Below are 6,000 nucleotides of genomic sequence, written 5' to 3'. Positions count from 1 at the left end.
CCACCATTTCCTACCACTCAAGTGCTTCTGTGATTTCAGATCTTTGCTCCTGCTAAGCTGCCCCTTCCTCTCATCACCGAGAGCCCAGAGAGCCTCGTCACTGCGCCAGAGGGCGGCTCGCGGCTACAGGGGACCGCTGGGGGACAAGCGCGGGGCCGCAGGCCGTGCACACATGCACCGGGGCTGCCTGGCTCGGAGGGGCTGGGAGACCATCAGCAGGACTGCAAGCAGTCCCTGGACAGGTGTAGAGCTGGGCTAGATGGGGCTACCAAGAGACACGTGAACGGTGCTGCTCCTCCAAGAACAGGCTGATAATTCCCTCAAACAAGAAACAGCCGCGACAGAAGGCGCTAGTGTGTGTGGAGGAAGAGCCAAGCCCGCGTCCCGTGCTTGGAGAGAAGAGAAAGGCCGAAAGCAGTATTCCCAGGGCCAGTGAAACCAGATGGTGAGAGATGAGGCCCAGGTCATGGTGTCTAGCAAAAGGGCAATTAGGACAACAAAACCTAAACAACCCAATTAAGAAATGGAAGACAGACAAGTGACCACAAGGACATGAAAGATGTTCCACATCACTAATCATAGGGAAATGCAAATCAAAACCACAAGATACCACCTCACGCTCATTAGGATGACTGCTATTAAAAAAAAAAGCATAAGTTTTATGGTATGTGTATTTTACCACTATAAAAAATTTGGGGGGAAAAAACCATAACAGGAAGCCATTTTACAGTAGAACAGGATACAGAAGTTAAAAAAACACAATCTCATATCTCAGAAATAATCAATTTTAATGTTAATTGAATATTAGTCAAACACTCTTTTAAGGATTCTCTGATTTGCTGTGTTGATTCCCATTCTGTAGATGAAATAGTTATATTTAACCAATCCCTTATTATGGTACATTTTGATGGTTTCCGATTGTTTAATATTACAAACGCTTGGCAATTAAATTCCTTGCACATATTTTTAAGTGAATTATTTATTCAAAAAAGGGCAGTTAGGATGGGTAATGGGTCATGGGGGTGGGTGGGCGGGACAAGGCTGGGAGCACAGCCCTGGCCTAAGAGACCAGGGGCTCCTGGCAGCCAAGCAGGGCTACCCAAGGTCCACCAGCTCTTTGGGATTAGAGCAGAACTGCCTTTAGTTCAAGGCTTTACACACTTGATCATTTCCACGACCCCCCCTGGGAATCTTGGTAGAACGAAGATTCTAGTTCAGTAGGTCTGGGATGGGACTTGGGTTCTGCATGTCCAGCAGGTTTCCAGGTGATGCTGATATGGCTGGACCTCATGCTACCCTTTCAGTAGCAAGGCCTCAGGATAAAGGGTGAACACAGGGGATGGGGCCCATGACAAGGCTGGTGACAGGACTGAAGAGATTTCCCTCAGGATTTGGTTCTGTGGTTTGTAAAACTCCACCCTGACTCTACCTCACAGAGGCCAGCAAGAGAAGGGGGTTCTGAACACTCAGTGCCAGAGCCGCAAGGGCAGAAGTCATGCATCCTGGGGGCCATCCTGGTGGTGTCAGCAGGTACAGAGAAACCTGCAAGGGCAACGTCAGAGAAGACAGGGGCGCAGTGGGAATGTCCCCAGCTGGAGAAAGCATGCATTTTTGCTTCACTTTTTCTTGTGGAAAGGAACATCCACCATCTTGAGTACAATAACCCCTCATACCCCCTCATCACCTTCAACAATATCAACTCGTGGCCCATTTCTTCCAACCATCCGGACTATTCTCAACAGATCACTTCAAAAATATTTTAAAACATATCTCCAGAATATGAGTCCTCTCTTGACTAACATATATGCTTTGTTGTCATGTTGTTTTTTTTTAAGATTTTTATTTATTCATTTGAGACACAGAGATACAGAGAGAGAGAGAGAGAGAGCATGAGCAGGGGGAGATGCAGAGGGAGAGGGAGAAGCAGGCTCCCTGCTGAGCCAGGAGCCTGATGCGGGGCTCAATCCCAGGACGCTGGGATCACGACCTGAGCCAAAGGTAGATGCTTAACCATCTGAGCCACGCAGGTGCCACTATGTTTGTTTTCATAAAGAAGAGAAAGCTTTCTGGAAAGCCATTTAGCAGTATTTGGTAAAATAATTTGTCACAAAATAGGGGCGCCTGCGTGGCTCAGTCGGTTGAGTGACTGACTCTTGATTTCGGCTCAGGCTGTGATCTCAGAGTCATGGGATCCAGCCCCACATCAGGATCCCTGCTCAGTGGGGAGTCTGCTTGAGATTTTTCTCCTTCTTCCCCTCTCCCAGCTCTCCTGAGCACGAGTGCACTCTCTCTCTCAAATAAGTAAATAAATCCTTAAAAAAATCATTTGCTACAAAACAAAAATGTTAACAAAACAATGTATTAAATAACAAAATTTCTGCATTTCATTTCAGCAGAATGAAAACCATGCAGTGTTTTAAAATTTGACATTTAATAACATTTGAGAAAATGTATTCAAGATATAAAAAACTGCCTGTGGTATGAAATATAAAGTAAAAAGGGGTTATAAAACAGTAGAAGCAGGATGACCTTAATTTCACAACACTATAACACACAACATGTACGTGCACAGGAAAGAAACCGGAAGAAAATAGATCAAAGTTCCAAGAGGCTTTCTGGGTAGTTTTAATTTTCTCATTGTGCTTTTCTGAATGTTCGACGAACAATGAGAATGTATGGCAATCATAAAAACATTAACAAAAGAATCAGTGGTGCCTGGCGCTTCCCAAAGGGCGCTGGTGTCATCCTAGGACTTGTCACTGGTGAGTGATTGCATGTTCTCCCTTCGCCCGCAGCATCTGCCCAGGCAGCCCCTGGTTTCTTTCCTAGATTTAAGGGTGGTCTTCAGAGCCCCTACCCAGTCCCTTTTCCCCGGCATTAGATCCTAGCTGGCCCCCATCTGGCTCCAGATGGTGGGCGAACCGGTCCCGTCCCCTCCCAGCTCCCCTGGGATGAGTCCCCTTAAGCACCCATGGGTCTGGGCCAGCAGCTCTTGGATTTAATGGATTTATTGGGCAATGACTTTACACAATCTTCTCTCTCTGCTATCTGAATTTTAGCCTGACTGCAATGTCTCATTTGGCCAATAGGTGGTGCTGCGTAACCCAAAAGCACTAGTGCCCAGCGGTTCTGAAGATGGATTTCAGGGATCCTTATAATAATTGCTGGAGAGAGCGTGCTGACATAGCATAGCTACATAAGGGCATGCAAACCACCTGCCACTGTCACTACCATCATCACACAGGAATAGTCATTTCAATGTAAATGTAAGAAGACAGAAATCTCAGAATAAAGGCACTCCCTGAACTTGAATACATTTTAAGAAAAACTACATTGTATGTTCCTTATTCTTACCATTTCAACTCAGACTGATGAAAACTTGACCCTAGACCAGCACAAGCCTAGACCAGCACTGGCGCTGACCTGGCCTTTCGGAACCCTCTAGCCAAGGATTCCAGGGAGGTCCTTCCATTCCCCAAGGTCAAATTTCCATAAAAATCAATTTGCTTCAAATTAAGAATACCTTTGTGTTCCCAGTGTGCAGTGAAATACATCTACTAGATCTTTCCTCCACTCATGGTTAAAGTGGAGCAGTGAGCCACTTTTAAGCAGAGCTATCTCTCTTAAAAAAACAGAGGTTGGGGGCACCTGGGTGGCTCAGCAAGTTCAGCGTCTGCCTTCAGGTCAGGTCATGATCCCAGGGTCCCGGGATCCAGCCCCACATCAGGCTCCTTGCTCAGCGGGGAGTCTGCTTCTCCCTCTGCCTGCAGCTCCCCCTGCTTGTGTGCTCTCTCTCTCTCTGACAAATAAAACCTTTAAAAACAAAAACAAAAAACACAGGTTGACGACATCATTCCTCTGCTCATTCTCCTCTGCTCTCTCCCTTTGCCTACAGTCAAAAGGACCCAAGATACCACACCAGCAGCTTCATGATCCAGGCCTGCCTCACTCATCAGGATCAGGATCTTTAGCATAAAAGCTACCTCCAACTCATCCCAAGAACACAACAAAAGGATGGCCTCCAGGCTTACCGAACTTCGGCACTTGAACGCAGTCTGTTCCCTCCAGCTGCAATGTTGGCATGCCCCTCACCTTCCTGACACATGCCTATTCTTCCCCAACAAGTCATCACAATGTCACCTACTCCAGGAAGCCACCTCCTCTGCTCCCAAGGCACCTGGCACATAATGATCTTCGAGTACTTATCACCCAGTTATAATGCCACCGTCCTCTGGGCAGACTGTTTGTTCAGCTTGGGTTCCCTCTTCAGGACTTGACTCAGTAAGGTACCCAGTGAATCCTTGCTGATTCATTGATTCTCCTTGTTGGCAAACAAGTCTGATCAGCTTTTTCAAAAGCCTCCCTTAAGATCTTTTCAATAAACCCAGGAGATGCTGGCTAAAGCTGGCAGGCTGCTTGGAGTAAGAAAAACAGCAGGAATCCCTGGGACTTAGGGAACTGGGGGTCTGGCAAAAGTACATTGCGTTTCCTGAGACTCTGAGGAGCCCCTGATCCTTTGGCGTCACCCTTGCAAAGTGTCTTCCTGAAATGTACTAGCTCTGCCGTCGCTTACCAAGAAACAACATTTTAAGAAATGGAGTTGAAAATGTCCATGATCGGGGCGCCTGGGTGGCTCAGTCGTTAAGCGTCTGCCTTCGGCTCAGGTCATGATCCCGGGGTCCTGGGATCGAGCCCCGCATCAGGCTCCCTGCTCCGCGGGGGGCCTGCTTCTCCCTCTCCCACTCCCCCTGCTTGTGTTCCCTCTCTCGCTGTGTCTCTCTCTGTCAAATAAAAAAAAAAAAAAATTAAAAAAAATCTTAAAAAAAAGTCCATGATCTATAAAAAGGAATGAGTCTGTAGCCAAACTGAGCCACCCAGGCGCCCCAAAGAACAAGCTATTTAAAAAATAAAATGAAATTAAGGGAAATGGGAAGAGAAGACAAGTGTGCACAGAGTTGTGGTCAGTGAGTAATGTAAGCTACTGATAGAAACGGCAGGAACATGAAAAAATAAAATGTATAATGATTTCAGTTTATTGGGTACTTGTCATGGTCCACGCGCTAAGCAAAATACTCGATCTGTGCAACCTCATTTAATCCACACAACTGTTCTAAAAAGCAGGGATGACTGTCTCCCAGCTTATAGGCTCGGAAAATTTAACTTTTCCAAGATCAAGCGCAACTAGAATGGAATCCAGGTCTAACAGCAAAGCCCAAAGTTAACTTAATATTACCTTCTCTTTGGTGATATATTGTGACCAAATATTTTTTAGGGGCGCCTGGGTGGCTCATTCAGTTGAGCATCTGCCTTTGGCTCAGCTCATGATCCCGGGGTCCTGGGATCGAGCCCCTGCCCCCCACCATCAGGCTCCCTGCTCAGCGGGGAGTCTGCTTCTCCCTCTCCCTCCGCCCACTCGTGCTCACACATTTACACATTCTCTAATAAGATCTTTAAAAATATTTTTTAATTGCACTTAAATATAATTGAATGAACTCTTGAATTAGTACACACAGGGTATGCAGAACATTCTAGATCTGAAGACTCCAGACCTCCCAGGCCTCAGGGCTAGCTTGGAGCAGCAGACACACAGACAGCGCCCAAGCCCATCCGAAATGGTCTTTGTGTTGTTTTTAACAAACCTAAACCATCAGCTTCCTCTCTCATGATTTAGCTCTCTTCCTGCTCAGAGGCATGGTGAAGCTCAAAGGGCTAATTCCCTTGATCCAGTCATTTTCTAAGAACCACTAACAGACTGGTCATTTTTTTAAACGGGCCAAGGGTATTAATAGGTGGCTCACAGAAGAGGAAATATAAATTACCCAAATCATTTTTTATGCGTATTCACTCGTTGGAGAAATGCAAATTAAAGCTAGGGAGACCTGTCTCGCCGGTAAAAATCGGAAAGCCCCGCAACACATGGAAAGCTCTCCCGCACTGGTGTCTGTGGCTGCCGAACCCCCCGCCCCCCGCCCCCCAACCTGGTGGAGAGCCGTTCAGCAA

This window comes from Zalophus californianus, chromosome 1 (assembly GCF_009762305.2).
Source record: "Zalophus californianus isolate mZalCal1 chromosome 1, mZalCal1.pri.v2, whole genome shotgun sequence".
Taxonomy (NCBI): domain Eukaryota; kingdom Metazoa; phylum Chordata; class Mammalia; order Carnivora; family Otariidae; genus Zalophus; species Zalophus californianus.
This window is presented reverse-complemented; position numbering follows the sequence as displayed.